This window comes from Dermochelys coriacea, chromosome 3 (assembly GCF_009764565.3).
Source record: "Dermochelys coriacea isolate rDerCor1 chromosome 3, rDerCor1.pri.v4, whole genome shotgun sequence".
Taxonomy (NCBI): domain Eukaryota; kingdom Metazoa; phylum Chordata; order Testudines; family Dermochelyidae; genus Dermochelys; species Dermochelys coriacea.
The window spans coordinates 164563397-164581159 of NC_050070.1; the positions used below are offsets into that span (position 1 = coordinate 164563397).

The window sequence follows — 17763 nt, forward strand, 5'->3', positions numbered from 1 at the left end:
ACTTCACCTCTCCTTACTTTCAGAGTACTTTTGGCACAGTGAGCAAAATAGCTGTGGCTCCATCCAGGATAGGTTGCTACCCTTGGCTTAGGACTGACTCTACTCTTTGCACCTCTATTACACAAGCAGGTTTGGTTTGAAAGCCTTCTGTCAAAATGAAGAGGGAGGTTTGCCCTTTTTATTTCCTGCAAAATGCTAGGAATGTTTGAAAGCTACAGTAACCAACAAAACAGAATAGGAAATGAGAGACGTTCATCCCCTTAGAAACAGCTTTATTCCCCTCAGATTTCCAAAGGAGCATAGACATATTCTGTCTGTTTTGGCACCAAAAGATATTAAAACAACTTCTTCAAACATCAGGATTTTTTTCTGCCTTTTATAAGGGTTGCACACACCAGACATCAGAGCAAGAACACAGAGTTCAGCTTTAAAGACTCCAGCTATCAGCAGGAAACTGTATCACATGTAAAGTTCTCTCAGAATATATGGATCAATCAGAAAGAACATAAAGCCACATCTCCCTCCAAATCCTATTCTCTCTGAGTGTAAAAAAAAAAAAAAAGTCAACTCGTCATAGTAGCCTGTCTTCTAATAGCCACCTTCAAAGCTGTTGAAAACTACAGAGGAGCTCTAAGATGAGCATAAAGGCCACCTGTGCTCCCTTTTGTCAGGGATATTTAACTTTTCAGCTTTGGAAAACAGAACTTTCGTTATGACAGTGGTTTAGCAGATTAATAAAACCAGTCACTAGGAGTCTGATTCAAAGCCCATTGAGGTCAGTGGGCTTTGGATAGGGCCTAGCTCAGCGGTAGTCAATAGGCAGACTGGGGGTCAAAGCCAGACCACCAGATGCTTTTGAACAGATTGCAAAATCTAGGAGCTGTATCTGGGGATTAGCTCTCAACCAGTTTGATGCCCCCTCCTTCAGTTGCTTGCCCTGTCTATCTCCCTTTAGACTTGATTGCTCCCTCTCCAAGGCTAAGACCTCCAGCCAGGTCACTATAGTTCCCCCTTCTAGAGAATCAAAGTCCCACTGAATGAACTGTTTCAGGCAGCCTTCCGATCCACTACCCAGACTGTGCTGTTTCCCCAGTGGAAGTTAGGGGAATCCAGATGCACCTTCTATTTCAGGTTCCAGCCCAAGGACCTTATACTTCAGCAATCAGTCTACCCAGTCTCAGACCTTGCCACTGTTTCCCTAAATTCTTTCCTCCTTTCTCTGTCTTCTGGCCAAGCCCTGTAACTGCCTCTGTTCCCTATGGCTACTGCATTCTTTCTCAGCTTCTTGCTATTCCGAGGTAACATCCCAGTATTTACTCCCAATGAGTTTTGGATCTGGTCCTTGATGACTTGTAACTGAGCTCCCTGGAGAAGAAAGAACCTATCTTCAGCAGCCGAAAATGTAAAATAGTCTTGAGGTAAGTGCTGGCCTAAACAATGCTGAGACTTTGTTATTGTTATTATTATTATTTATTATTATTGAAAGGACCATTTTCACAGCAGCTAAGGCCAGCTACAAGTGATGACTCACTTGCACCACTGATCTACACAAATAGCATGTGCTAAGATTACCATCTGGTATAACAATCTACATCACAAGGCTCCACATTTCCTGTTACCCAGGGTAAGTAAATTTCAAGCGTGAGGGAAAATTTTAGCAAGTACTATACCTTTGCAGAGAGAATAATGTGTCTTACACAGAAGGGGGGAAAGAAAGGGAAATTATGAGGTAAATGTTATTCCCCGCCTTCTGCCCCCTCACCGCATAAGAAGAAAAACATATTAAGTTTGCAGTTCTCATTTCTATCGTATTTAAAAAGTCAAATCTATGTAATGAATACCTGCTTGGAGGGATTCCAACAGGATGCTGACAGGCTTTCTGGACACTGTTTGAAATGGATGGTGAACATTTCATTCTCCCTTTTTTAACGGTGGGATCATATCATATACAACAATGATATAAGGAGCTTTAGACCCTGAAAAAATGTAATTATGTTCTACTCTCGCTCACGAGGCTAGACGATGCCTCTAAGGCACAGCCTGCCTTAGCTGGGCCATCCTTTAAATGGGTGCAGCGTCTGCTCCTTGCAGCACCCCAACACCTTGCACATCGTCAGTCCGACTCTGTATGTACATGTCGGACGGCAGCTCTAGATGTGGGTGATAGAGAGTTCTAAGTACATAGGTGTAGCTATAGATGATACAGATAGGACATAATTCAGCCTACCTCCATTCACTTTAACAGCTCTGCACTGATGAATGGTAGCAGAGGACCTGGGCCTAGCTAGCTCTGTGTCACCAATATTACACACATCCAAGTAAACCGGTGCAGCTGTAGATATAAAAGGCATTGTTTATAATTAAAGCCAACATGCAGTTGGGGGTCACCCTGAATTCTGGCAAAGCGTGTCAATGTCCCACAAAACTGTCCTTTCGTTTCCTTCTGTGATACATTCCCCACCACATCCCCTTTTGGGGTACAGAATCAGGGGGCCACCAGGTGGAAAGCTTTGACGAGGCAGCTTTATGGGCTACCTAGAAGTTACACCATTAAACCTCTCCCCACTCTCACCAAGGAACACTTCTGCATGTTAGGCCCAGCACTTGCCACCTCTAGCAGGAGCACCCGTGGTATCTGGCCAGCTGTCTCGCCAGCTTCTTTCAGCTAAAAGACAGGAACCAGCTCCTCACCTAATCAAACCTAATCCAGTGTTTTCTACTGGAACAGTGCTTTGACATTTGGCAGGAGCTGGAGAGAAGACCTGGATTTGTGAAGAGAAGCAGAGAAAAGTCTCCCAGACAAAAGAGAGGTAAATAATAAAAATAAAAAAGAACAAGTTACTGAATGCCAGACAAGGGACTCGTTGGTCTCAGGAGGTCAATGACATATTCCACTGTGTTGCAACAAGGGAGATAGCACAGCTCAATATAGACAAGCCTCTGCTGAGACCATAAAGGCTTCATCCTCCATTCACACTTTACCCAGGATCTGATGTTAAAAGAGAACTGTTGTTTATTGGTCTAAGGGCTTCCATGATTGCTTCTGAAGTCTGGTGTGCATGATGGAAACATCAGAATGAGGCCAGCAGCTGTGAGAAAGCAGCATTTCATCACAATCAGAGGTGTCTCATCTTAGCGCATTCTTCCGCGCTGTCCTTGGTATATGAAACTGCACTTCGTCCTAGAGTGCTACTTGCCTAGATGCTCCTCCTTCAAATTCCTCCTCCTCCAAACTCATTTCTTCATGCAGTCCCAAACCATTAGCCCGCCTCAGCAAAAATGCTGGCACCCAACTATGTTGTAAAGAGAGAAAATGAATGTATATAGGCAGATCCGCAGTTGGTGTAAATTGTCATAGCTCCATTGAAGTTTCAATACTCCAAGGCAATTTCATTCCTGAAGTCAGTGGACAGTTTGCACCAGCTGACATCTGCCCATTCCCAAGTTAGAAACTTGCTCTTGGTTTCCTCATGCAGTTTATTCTGTCCATCTATTTTGAAGTGAAAACTTCTTAAGGCCAGGAGCCTATCTTCCTCTGTGCTTTATACAGTGCCAAGTACTTTGTCAATGCTTAGCAAATAATAAATAACTAATAGCCTCAGTGTGCCTCATAGGCTGATATTTATAAGGTCATGGAATTGAAATCCTGTCTAACCCACTTGCTGACCACTTTAATCAACTCTGTTGTAGATGTGTGTCTAACAATGTTAGGATCAGTCTGAAAATGTTATATATACATACACAAAGACAAACACAGCTACTCTGTAACACTGGGGAGAGATTTCTCACACTACCCACACCCTCACTACTCTCATTTCCCAGCTACTCAGGCCAGATGTAGGTGCAAGATGTGGGCCTTAAAGAAAATAGTAAATCAGTGAGTGAATGTGGAAAAAGAATAGGCTAGTTCACTGATGGGCAACCTGCAGCCCATGGGCAGCACACACCCCATCAGGGTAATCCACTGGCGGGCCACAAGACAGTTTGTTTACATTGACCATCCGCAGGCACGGCCGCCCCCAGCTCCCAGCGGCTGCAGTTCACCGTTCCTGGCCAACTGGAAGCTATGGGCGGCTGTGCCTGCGGATAGTCAATGTAAACAAACTGTCTTGCAGCCTGTCAGTGGATTACCTTGATGGACCGCAGGTTGCCCACCACTGGGCTAGATTGTACAGGGCCAAACTATTTCCACCCTCTGAGTTAAGACAATCTTTAAGAAGATTTAAATGGGCTAGACTCAAGTACAGTAAACCCAGGAGGCAGCAAGATATGCAGAACGTTACACTGTTTTCCTGTGATATTTATCAGCTGCTAAATTTATGCTGAAATACAAGAACCAGAGTATTGATCCAGAAGTTAATATGGCCTGAGGCTAAGCCAAGGTCATTCTTATTTCTTGTGCTGCCTCAGTAAGACCTAAATCAGCATTCATTTGAGGGATGGTCCAAATCAAGAGGAACTCCTTTGACATCACTGGAGTTACACTGCTTTAAGTGATGGAGAAGCAGGCCCAAATCATAGTCCACAAAACATTTTGACAGATCTTGTCCATTTTGAAAGTTCTTTACTTTTTGAGCTTTTGCTTTAAGTCACTGATACCCAAACTTTTATTTTTCAAGCATAACTTTAGAGGACGAGGCATTGGATGTGACAGCTTCCAAGAAGTTCATATTGTGTTTACCTATAGGGATACTACCAATGTTAGGCCCAGATTTTGATCTTCTTTTGTCTTATATCTTTGTAACAGCCACATAATTCATTGTATGTGTTTTCTTATTTCATAACAGTTTCACTGCTGCTTTTTTCCTAAATTCTCCTCAGAACACAAGAGCCATCTGAATGCCAGAATGCCACTTCTTAGCAGCCCTACAATAACAACACACCATGCCCGAGCTCAATGTTCGTAAGTCACTCTACAACAAACCTGCCATTGTGCAGAGCCCGAGAACCCATGAGCAACCTGATGACAAACCACCAGCGATAGAATGAAAAAACCCCCACTGAATTAAACAAAATTCAATTTCAAACTTCTAAGCAATTATTTTATATTTAAAAACAGTGTGGGGGGTGAAGGGAATGCTCTGAAATTCTGTACATAAGTTCTGAAATATAATATTTCCCTGGCACATTTTTATTATTTCTCAGCAAAATAAATAAATAAAATAAAATATGCAACCGCCCCCAACTGTCTCACAATCTTCCAGGCTATGGCAAGACAAAGTATGACCAGACTCTCAGCACTGCTCCCACATTCTATATATCACCAAGTACATCAAGCACTTTTTGATTTTATATGTTCATGTAATATTTCAGTCAAGAGCCTTTGGGATGAGGGGGCAATAGATTATGTTCTTGTTTATTTTTGCTAAACTAGCTTTCTGACTTGATTCATCCAGGTTTAGGGCCATGAAATTATTACTTTAGGGTCTGATCCTGTACCATTGGAATTCACAGGAGTCTTACCACTCCCATTAGTAGGAGCATACCCAGGGACCAAGATTTTCAAAGGTGACCAGTGATTTTGGGTGCCTCAGTTTTGGGCATTAAGTTTCTGCCATTTCAAAGGCACCTGATTTTCAGAAAATGTCTACCTTCTCCCTCTGAAAAATCAGGCTTTTTGAACGTGTTTCAAGTTGGGTGCCCCAGAATCACAAGTCAGTTTTGGAAATGTTAGCTTTAGCTCTTCAGGTATTGCTAGACACTCTGACAGGTATGCTGGGAACCTCTAGATATTGAGTTAGTAAAAAGCAGCATCACCAACACAGCGTTAGCCTTTAAAATGCTTGTATAGACTGAATAAATATGCTACTGCTATCAATGTTATTTTGAATGAGAAAAAGCAGGAAATTTTTCACAGACAAATATACATTCCTAGATGGGAAAAATGTTAAAGCTCTCAAGTTGGCTTGTGAATTATCCACAAATGCACTCGACTAAAAAACAAACTAAGGAACAGAATCCTACAATTCTGCCAGTTATCTTATTCCTTTATGGTCACCAGTCCTATCTGTGATTCCAGACCCCTCCATTTTTTGAGGTTTCTTGAAAAACACATCAGTCGCAATATGAAATCTTTGATTCCCACAGAGAATTACATTTCAGAATGATGCTCCATGCTAGTAATTTTTTTCCTGGCCTTCCACATATGGCAATATTTATCTTCAAAGTTTCCCTCTTTGGCTCGTAGGCTGGTTTGTAAACCAGATGATCTTGTGTGGCCTAATTATAAAATGATTTGTTGTGTGATTCAGTAGCATTGTTTATTTGTACAGTGGTTTGATGGAATTTGTAAACTGCATAATATTGCTTTACAGTGTTTTCTGTTATGAAGGAGTCACATTTTGCTGTAATATTTGTAGAGGCAATTATAATTAGATGTAGTTCTCAAGATATTTTGATCTCTGTTCTCTTCCTATATAAGATAGTGAGATTAAAGCAGAAAAGTTCTCATTTAAGCAGGGCACTGACACTGAGTTTGAAAACTGACTGACAATAATACACCAGGTTTTATATTACCAAAATATTTATTATCAGACAAATAAGATGTAAAGCTGAATGGTGGAAATTTGATGGGTGTTCAGCATTCCTAACAGTCTCCATGTTTTACTATGTTTTGGAATAGAATTTTAGCTCCCCTTTCCACAAATATCTTTTGTATTATGACTTCAGAGATGTGTTATTTGCCATTCAGGACAATGGTAGCTTTGTTCTATTTGTCCATTGCATATTGTTTCATTATGAGTATATAGAGCCTGCCAGGCCTATAGAATGTTCTAAGGGCTTTCTGACCTTCCCACTTAGTTTCTGTCATTAAAGACGCCTTCAGGAGTCTGTTTGGTGTTCTAATGGGCAGATTTCTGAAGGGGTGTCATGAATTTAAATCCAGCAAAAACTTTGAAAAACTTGGATTCCAAAGCCTTGCTCAGGAGATTTGGTAATTGGCCTTTCACTTCTAGGCCACTGATTTGAATCCAATCCACTCCACTCAAAGGCTGTTTGCTGGTCTGTGTGAAGAAGTGGTGGCCTCAGTTCAATTCCTTGTGGACAAACATCCACATCAAACACAAAATTCCCATCATTACAATTGGCAAGCTTGTGCACAATCGCAGCATATCAGCCATCGATTGAATAGACATAAGGTCTGGGTTACCCTCTTAGCCTTTGAAGTGTTTCTCCCTGAAGAGGGTTCAGCCACACTGACAAAGTGTTGCATATGGGAGCTGGCTCTGCTGCTGACCACATGGTATGATTTCATTGGATAAAAGAGTGACATCTGTTTCCAGGACTGCTGGCTTTTTTGCTTTCACCCTCACTTCATTTTTCATATGTAAAAAGTAAAGCACAGTTAGCCACTGGACCCCACCAGCAGTTTGTGGGATCCAGGGAATTCTCCACTGAAGATTAGTGTTGATCACAGAGTATAGTGTCCCCTTTGAAATGTTATCCTTCTTGTGTATTCCTTTGCTGTGAAGTGTTTGTGGGGAGAGAAGAGTAGTGATAAAGGGCTGGATTAATTTGTACAGATGGGGAATTGTCACTGTGTGTGATACATGAACCTCCAGTGTCTGATGAGTATATTATAACATAATTGGGTACAAGCAGTAGAATCACTGTCTCCCAGATTCATTCACTAATGATTCCAGCAGGAAATACAGATGTACTAGTGATTCATACAGAAAGGCTGCTAAAGAGTTTGGCTGACCTTTCATTTTTATTTAGACATTAGCTGTTTTTCATCTCAGTGTACAAGCAGGTACTGTGAGAGATTATCTCTGGCAGAGTTTCAAAGGAATATATCAAGACGAAGAGACAGGAGTGCATTGTAACAGAGGAGAGTAACCCAAATTCATACTGTAGTTTTACCCAGACTATGCAATTAAGTTATTTCTCCACAACTCTCTGCCAGGTTATCCTAGCAGAAACAGATCTTGTCATCGTTTACTGCCTTGACAAAAATATTTCTTGTTCTACATTTCTCTACAAATATGTTGTTTTAAAACATGGCATTTTTTTCCTTGGCAATCTTTATAATGAAAGTCATTTCATTAAGAACAATCTGGCCCGATTTGGGATTCAAGAGATCTTGATTCTATTCCTAGCTTTGCCACTCACCTACTGTGTGGAAGCGACTCTTCTCTGTGTCTCAGTTACCCTATCTGTAAAAGGGGGGCAGTAATGACCTTCGTGAAGCACTTTCAGAGCTAGAGATGAGAAAATGCTCCATAAGAGCTACTTATTGTTAATAGGAGCTGTCAGGGAGATGAGCCCAAGCCACAGAGTTTGGGTCCAGAGTTAAATCCAAACTTTCCTAAAGTTCAAGGTGTGTTCGATTCTGAGGTTTTGATCTGGTACAGGAGTGTTGTAAAACACTGGGCTTTATTTCCTGGCCTCACTCACATGTCATGGATCAGAGTTAAAGTGCTTGCTCCTGTCACCGGCAGAAGCCAATGTCCATTGTTCATTTTTTTTTTAAAACACATGCAGATAAAACGGTAACACATCCCAATCCCCACAAACTAATACAGCCAGTGACTAAAACATGCCAATAGAGAAGTCGAGGATGTAAGTCAGGGTAGATGCCCAGGACCCTCCTGACGGATGAGAGGATTAGGTTTCCTGGTGTTGCTCAGCTAGTGGCAATTATTATCTCTGAGCCCCAAGAGCTTCTGATCACACGGCAGCTTCTCGGAGCTATGCACACAAATGAAATGCGCTAAGGAAATCAATGTCACTCCACTCCCGCAAAGCTTACCGACTAAAACCCATTGCTAAAGAAAAGTGATCATCTACACACAAGAGCTGAGCCAGAACGTTTCCCTAGCGTTTGAGGGTGCTCCCATCTAGAGTCTGAGTTTGCCCACTAAGGAATTATGGATCAACCGCTAAATTCACTTCCCCAAAGTTTGAGTCTGAGGGAGTCCCCACCCCACATGGCAGCAGAAGTGCGGTAAAGAGGCTGGCCCTACCCCCTGAGCCCTATTTGGTTTGTGGGAGGGAAAGACAGAAGGAAGGAGCTGGCTCTGTGCATCCCAGAGCCCTGATCAGTTGCCAGCCCATCTGCTGTTGGGTGATGGGGATGCCACTGCAGAAGAGGAGCTCAGCCTTGCACAAGAGAGTACAGGCCACTGGCCACCCGATTGGCTCTGGACCTGATGCTGCTGAAAAGGGGCTTGCAGGGCAGGGCTGGGAGGAGACTGCATATTATGGCTTGCAGGCAGTGGGATACGCGGCTGCTGTGACAATCTGAGCTCATGGCAGAGCTAAGCCCAGAGAACAGCTTACACCAGGCCCACCCCGGTAGGTCTGGCTGCCTAAGAACAAATGGAGCCCATAAATCAGGGTAATTAGGAGAAAGTACTATAATCTGGCCTGACACTGAAGGAGCCCTAGGGTGACCATATTTCCCAAAGGGAAAGCAGGACACCATGTGGGACTAACCCGAGCCTTCCTCCCACCCCCATGCAAGGTTGGTCTAAGCCACTTACCCAAGCCAACCACCACCACCTACCACGTGGGGCTGGAGTCACTACTCACCCGAGCCTTGCCTCCCCCACTGCATGTGGCTGGCATCACTGCTCTCCCAGCCCCCTACCCACATTCTGCCACACCCCACTTTTTGACAAAAATGGGCATTTGTCCCATTTGCTCTTGCCAGCTGATCAAGATGGCAAGCACAAATGAGACAAGTGCCCACTTTGGCCAAAAAAGTCGGGACGGCCGGGACAGGGCTTAAAAAAGAGACTGTCCCAGCCAAAACAGGATGTATGGTCACACTAAGCCCAGACAGGATGAGCACAGTTAGCTGGCAGCCAACATAGCTGCAGGGGTAATGCAGCGCAGCCAGCAGGGTTGGGGTGACGGCCGGCAAGGGAAGTCTGTGTGTGAAGGGGGAGCCAAAGACAATGGCATCACAACCAGTTCAACCAATCAGGCTGAGATATCCAGCTCCCAGGAGGAAGCTCTGACCAGCATGTGGACTAAAAGGATAGGCCCCTGAACATGATGTGGAGACCAGGACCTGGCCTCTGTATACTTGTGCCAAATGCAAGTGTAACCCACTCAACAGTGTGTGTTACAAGTCCCCCTCTGTGTCCAGTCTGCAGAGGATATGAATCTGCTACAGCACCACTTAGAGAGCCCTGGCTGACCTGCTGAAGCTGTAGTAACTCATGCTTTTAGGTCTGAAGGTCCACAGGCCAATTCCCAGTGTGTTTGCCAAGATGGCAGCACCATATAACCATTATCTGCTACCCCAAAGAGAAGGAGGTGCTCCTAATCTGGGGCTAAAAGAGCCTGAGGCTGGAAGAGCGATTTAGTTGCTGGTGAAGCTCCTTTGTTACCTCTCTGGGATTTTGTGCTTAGTATATAGTGTATAATTGCTGTGGTTAATTAACCACATGTGAGTCTTGTTAATTGTTCCTTTTAATTACCCTAGGATTCTGTACATGCACTAAGTGGCTGATAAAGATGTTGGAATATATCTATGATTGCAGTTATTGCTAGATAAAGTCCTAGCTGCTGAAAGGTTTCTCTATGCCAAGACAAAGGAGTAGAATTTAGGAATAGTAGGAACCAGTTGCAAGTTTGATAAATACTATAACAAAGACCAAAACAAAAACAAATACAATTTACTTGTGTCTCTGTTCATCTTACAGTTCTTTATGTTCACACAATCCATCCTCTATCCACATGCTCCTTGCACACATTCAGTGCTCCTGATTTATGTGCACCTGTCTCCTCATACGTGAATTGGCCTTAGTTCAGACCAGACATCTGCAATGATTAATCTCGTACATTGCACATATAGTAGTTTGGGTTTGTTAAAAAATGCTCATTTATTATATTTTGAAAACTTATTTAACTTTTCTCACCAAACTGAGGGAAGCACCATATTTTATAACATATCTGAACACAGATACACAGATTTAAGAAGATTTGGGAGCTGAGTTACAGCTCCCAAATCTTCTTAAATTGATCCAGACCACCTCTAAGATAGCAGGTTACACACTGCAAATGGAATGCATAACTTGACCATGAACTGCTGCATATTTTGTACTTCAGATTTACATTTTTCCAAATGGGTGGGGGGTGGGTGGCGGAGCCATTTTCTTCCAGATAAAGACACTTTCTGCTTTTGCTGGATGAGATAAATCTGTATATCTTTGGACTCTCTGCTGAGATTGCCGACAAGTTTACACCAGGAATTGGACTGAGGCCACCAATTCATGTCATACAGGTTCCATCAGCTGGCAATGACATCATCAGATCATTACCATACTGCTGGAATTTTAGTCACTAGGTGACACAGAGTTCCCTGAGGGCCATCTTGATTTGTAGAGATACAGTCCTGTAACTACTATTTTAGCAAATGGCAATTCAGATGATTTGATCCCTAAGTGAGATTTGGAGCTGGGGTAGTGGTAGTTATGCAAGCATTAAGAGCTCATGGCACAATGGCCAAAGAGTCTAGGGGCTAAATTCACTCTAGTCACTCACTTAAGTGAATGCGTAGGCCTTGGGTGAGTGTTAAACCTCTGCACAGGGGAAAATTTCACCCTGCTAATGTAAGTGGGTTCAACTAAAGTCAATGGAGCTGTCCTTGCATACTCCAGCAGTGAATTTGGCCATAAAAACTCTCGTTATAGATCAGCCTCAGAATCAAATTCCCCAAACTTTGGTAAAGTGCGGATCCATATTTGAACATTATAGCTCGGTTCTAGGTCCTTTACCTCAGAATCTGAAAAAATTTGGACCCTCATCTGAACTTTCTCGCCTGCACCCACCTCCAATTAGCTGCATGAAAATGATATACAAGAACTATCTTCTGAATCCCACAGTGTGTTTCAAAGCATAAAAAGCATATTAATTCCTATTCGTCACTTGTATGTAGTTCCCTTTCTTATGACTAAACAATCCATCCAACTAACACCTAAAAAGTTTTATTGGGCTCAGCCTATAGCATGTGCAAACATTACAGAAACCCAGTGATCACTGACCCCTTCCCCACTCCTGCCAACATTTTGGTTTGGATTAAAACAACAAAAAAGGCAATGTTAGTTTCTTGGACCACCACAATATGTTTTAAGAAGGCTTTATGCCCATGGGGCTCAGTATTAGATTCCAACAGGTTACTTCATTAAACGAGCATATCAAATTTGATTGGGAGTTCTCATCAGCTTTCTGTTCCGTTTAATTTTATTTTTATACAGATGAAGAAATTACTGTTACACCCATACCCATTGACAAGCCAACTACATTACTTCACATCTACTTTATAACCACATATAATTACATAACCTCTTGGTTTATTTTCTCCCAGAACTCATGGCTCCTCATAGAATCTATTCCATCTGATCTAAGAGGCAGATTTTGGCCTAAAAACTGGTTTTCAAGACAGTTACATGGTTTGGAGTTTTATTCCTATATTGAATATTCTATGTTTATTAACCACATTTTGATTCAAGCACTGTAGCACGAGTGTCTCTGATCAAGTCTGGGTAAGCTGTATTAGTAAAGGGAAAAGACAAGCCCAACACACAGAAATATTCTGCATAAATAGTCTACCTTTAATTATGCATAGCTGTTTGATTACATCTCTTTATGATGGGGCAGTTCTCATTTTTCAGCCCCACATCATAAAATCTTTTCTCAGGACATTCTGTTCTCTCTATTTTGTTTCTTTCTAATTATACCCACCATAATTATTTTTCTAACTAAAAATCCCTATCAACCCTCCCCCATGAAACATTCTTCACTTGTAGAAATAGAGAAACCAGGACTTCAAAGTGTTTTGACAAACAGGTGCTCTGTAAGAATGTGTAAGGATTACTTTTGGTAAGAATGTGATTGGAAAGTCCTATCATTGGCACTTTTACATCAAAAGCAGCATCTTTCAGCAGACCTTCATATAAATGGAAATTAAACTAATAATTTTACATTACTGCAGTTTTATGCCAGTGTAACGCCACTGAAATTAATGAAGATCAACCAGTGTAAAACTAGACTAATCCTGATGAACTGGGCCCTAAGATTATTGTAATGTTCATCCCAAACCTAATTGTTTAAGAAGATATTTACAGTCCTCAGGATCCTTTTGTTATTATTAGCAAAATATGCTAAATAACCAGGTACAAACAGATGGGTTTTTTCTTCAGTACCAAGGCATGCATAGTATTTCTTGGATAGCCTCTTAACTCCCACTGAAATCAGTAGGAATTGCACTTGCTTTGCACTCCTTGCTATCAGCTTCTATGTTTGAAAATACTTTTTAATATACAGTATTAATAAATTCATCTTAAAACATTGCGGTCTAGCCCTGTGACCATCCCTCATTTGAGTTACGTTTACTCATGTGACTAAGGCTACTGATGGTCCAGGGAGTAAAAGTTGTAGTATTGGGCCCCTTGATTCTTAATTGCTCAGATGACGTGACTGTAAATTGCAGAATGGGGTGGGAAAGACTCTTCTCATAACAAACTGTGGAATCAAATAACTTGTTGAGAGAAATAGAACCATCTAACTATTTCTCTGCTATGAACAAATCACTATAAACACAGTGGTTTGCAATTAGAGTATAACACAAACACTTAGCCAACACATGATAGAACAAAGGGCAGGCAGGATTGTGACCTCTTATGAAACTGTGTGAGAAACTGCACAAGACAAGAGCTCACAATGACTATATAGCTCATCAATGTCAATACTGTACAATTTCAATGAGTTCCATCTCGTGTTCTGAGCTGGGCGAGAGCCTTTGTTATGTGGATCAAGAACTGGACTCAGATCACCCACTCACTTCACCTAGCACAACTGAACAGATAGAAGTCAAAATTACATTGTCACCGCCAGGTTGACCTGGTCTGGATTCAAACCCGTGATCGAGCAGCAAAAGCCCCCTCACGCAATTGGTAAGAGACTGAAGGCAGTCTCTGTAGAGAGGTTCTAGACTGATTGTGCGTGCTGCAGATCAGGGTCTGGCCCCAGCGATGAGGAGGTGTAACAGAGGTTTACAATACCATTGCCTATGTTATATCTATGAATACAGATCCAGGACTGTCAATCCAGAACACCTTTTGCGGGCACTATATTCACCTGCAACAATTTTCTGTCAATCAATATGCCCTATTTATACTGCAATGAAAGGAAAAAAAGCACTGCATGGATTATGTAATCTTTGCACTAAAACAGAGCAAAGAAGTGATCCATCCATACAGAGAAGAGTTTTTGTTAGATTCAGGCCCCAGAATACAATCTGAAGAGCAAGTATGCAAAAATTACTTCCCACATTAGGCTGAGACATATAGTACTGAACTGAGGGATTTCTTATGTCAGAAGAAGACTGCCATACGAATGCGACATAAGCATATAATTGAAATAATTTATTTACCACTAGAGCACCACAAAAACAGACATACACTGTGTTAAAATACAAGGTAATCGGTCATCAAAATACAACACAGCTGTTCTCATGTTCCTTTTATATTTTAAAACCATGCCGTCCATACAACTGTATTGCTGCTAAACACACAAAAAATGCTGTCCTAACCCAACCAGCTAAGTGCTGAGATGTGTTCCTCAGCCCCACCCCTTCCTTTGAGTCTGATCCTGTGAGGTACTGAGTATCTCCTGCCCAGTGCTGAGTATCCTTAATTCCTCACTGTCTTCACTGCAAGCTGAGAAGATCAGCACCTCACCGAGGGGCCCCATAGTATGCGCCTCTGCGCCTCTTTATTTCCACTTACACCTCATTCTGAGGCTTTACGTTGAACTTAAATGGTGCCAGGGCCTCCCTCTCCACAGGGGTGAGTTTCATCCCAAAGGAGCTCTGTCTGCCCTTTGTAGGATCAGGCCCAATGTCCTTATTCACTAACGGGAACTATATGTCTAAAAATAAACCAAAAAAGAAAAGATTTAGGAGCTGTAAAATAGAACATTTCAAATACTATCAGTGCATTTCTGAGGAAAAAATACAAACAAAACTTCATCCAATTTGGGGGAAATGACCTAACGCAATTATAAGGCATTATTCTCAGATTTTTTTAAAACATACCCACCTCCCTGGCCCAAACTTTTGCCTGTGTCCAGCACATAGTGAGTGTAGTTGTACACTAATAGTATCTCAGATCCCGCTATTTCAAATCATCAAGCTTCAATACCAGGTTTTTGCCACATTTCAATTGATAATGGCAAGTTGGGTTTTTTTTAAAATTGTCCAATCCTTGTCCCCTCCTCCCCACCCATAGAATTGAAGCTAATAAAACAGATTAGGGCTAAATGCTGCAAACGCCAGCAGTCACGGTGCTTTCTACCTCAAAGAGTTTTATTTCCACAGGTCTCTTCGGGATAGTAAACATGGCTTCTGCAAGTGTTTGTAGGATTGGACCCTTCATTTGTTAATTTCAATTTGCTAAATAAATAGTAAATAATAATAAGAGAAGAACCACACACACATACAAACCCTCATATACCTCCTCTGCACTGAGACAATGGGCAGGGTCAGATTATTCACAGGGCTACATTTTGATCTCAGCAATGAGCGCAGGCTCCCAGTGAAGTTAATGGGAACGGTCTGTGCAAATCAAAGGTTTCAGAGTAGCAGCCGTGTTAGTCTGTATTCACAAAAAAGAAAAGGAGTACTTGTGGCACCTTAGAGACTTATGCTCAAATAAACTTTTTAGTCTCTAAGGTGCCACAAGTACTCCTTTTCTTTTGTGCAGATCAAAGGAGCAGAATCCAGACCTTGAGCCTGATTCTCCACTATATTACTTCAGTTTTACTGCAGTGTTGCTCCACTAAAGTCAATGAAGTTACACTATCCCAAATTCAAGTTAATACAGTGGAGGATCAGGCCCCTAATGTTTTGTTTTAAAGCTTCAGGGGTAAAATCTCAGCCCCATTTCAGTCAATGGCAAAACTCCCATCAACTTAAATGGAGCCAGGATCTCACCCTAGGTCCTGTTCCTGTATTGTATTTGAGGGAACATGCCCTTTACATCCAGTTGTCATATTTCCTTGCACAGTCGTCAAGCTTTGCCATTCAGAACAATTTATAATGTAAAATCAATTGAACTGTTCCTTTTCATGTTTTTACACATCTTTGTTCTAGGTTAGGGATCTGTTGCTATTCATTTATTTTTAAACAACGTGTACCATGTAGATCTTTTTTTACTCTCTCTAGAGTACTCTGAAGATTGTTAGGGCCCAAACGCGTTTCCTAGGAGACTTATGTTCCTTTTTTTTTTTTTAGAAAGAGGAAAAAGAAAAGGTGTTATCTGAAGAAGAAGAAAAAAAAAAGATTAAACAAAGACACAGAGCCCGATCCTCCAAATCCTTCCACATGCCAACACTCTCACTAGGCCCCATCTGCTACCACAGAAGTCAATGGCAAAACTTCTGCTGACCTCTGTGGGAGAAGGATCACTCCCATAGAATAACTGCAGGTGAAAAATCATTGCTGTGACAAAGGCCAACACAAGGCCCCTAAACTGATTAAGTCCCACTCAAGCCTTGTTTTTAGGGCTTCAGTGATGCATGTGCTTTGTCTCAGCCCTCTGCACAGTAGTGAATTTCACTGCGTGTAAGGAGTTTGTAGGGCTGGGCCCTAGCCTCATCTCACTTAGGCTGTGAAATCTTTTCTTGAAAATCTTGCTCCTCTATCCATCCGTTTGACTGCCGAGAAAATGAAACAAAACTGGGTTTAAAATGCTGAGTCGCATTGCGATTCACTGCTACAAATGTGGATGAACTAGGATGTGGGTGAGGGGAGGAGGAGACTATTTTAATCCATCCTTTTTGTAAAACAAAAAACAAATGGAGTCAGGTAGCTTATGTCATAATGATGAACAATATACAAAGCACATGTATAGCAAATTATTATAAAACATGTATTTGTAGTGCAAGTCAAAATATAGGGACTCTACTCATACTGGCCAGCTAGAGGGAAACACATGACTGAGTGATCAAAAAGAGCCCCAAATTCAAATTCAAACTCATGAGAGTTGACAGTATTACAGAATACAAAAATATGGTGAAAATTTACACATTACACATAAAGTACTTAATTTTTTTAATAGTTTACAATAGAGATCTACAGATATGTTTCCAATTAAGCTGGCTTTTACTACCCACCTATTGTAATACTATAGGTATGGTTACATATACCAAAAGAACAAAACATCCCATAGCATAGCTATACAGCAACATATTAAGGTCTGAAGATTAGACCAGTACATGTTAAATATTTCACTGGTTTACTAAACTGACATTTTAATCATTTACAGTAAAAAAAAATCTTATAGACTTGTCTTTGAGACTGAAACAGAGCGTCCTTTATTAGTAAGTTTTTCAGTATTTAAAACAAGGGTTTGAGACTTTAAAAGAAGCCTCCCTAGGCTGCTGGCATGTAAAATAAGGCATTTTCAAGGCAGATTTTCTCAATAATGTAATAACTGACTTCTGTTTTAATTGAACTAAACTAACCATTATTTTCAGGATCGTTTGAACTTGAGTTCCCCTAAGCATTCAACGTATTTCTGGCACTTTATTTGGTCTCCACTTTGTCCACATTTGTTTCTTTTTTTCCAATGGCGAAGAAATGTTCATGTGATAGCTTTTACATACAAATAAATAATGCACTGTTAACACTAAAACTAAAAAGAATGGGTAGGATGTCTATCGCATAACAATACAGAGAGCTCAAGTAAGGCATGGGACAGATACAGCAACTCCACTTAATGGGATTTTCCTGTTTTTTTCCTTTCACAT

The 17763-nt window shown here is 41.4% G+C and overlaps 1 long non-coding RNA gene across 1 annotated transcript; it reads left to right on the plus strand.

The window, feature by feature from the left end:
* Positions 1-14358: 14358 nt before the first annotated feature.
* LOC122459503 lies at positions 14359-17278 on the plus strand. The gene is made up of 2 exons (XR_006280241.1): positions 14359-15583; positions 15724-17278. It is a non-coding gene; the product is annotated as an uncharacterized LOC122459503 (long non-coding RNA).
* Positions 17279-17763: the final 485 nt, after the last annotated feature.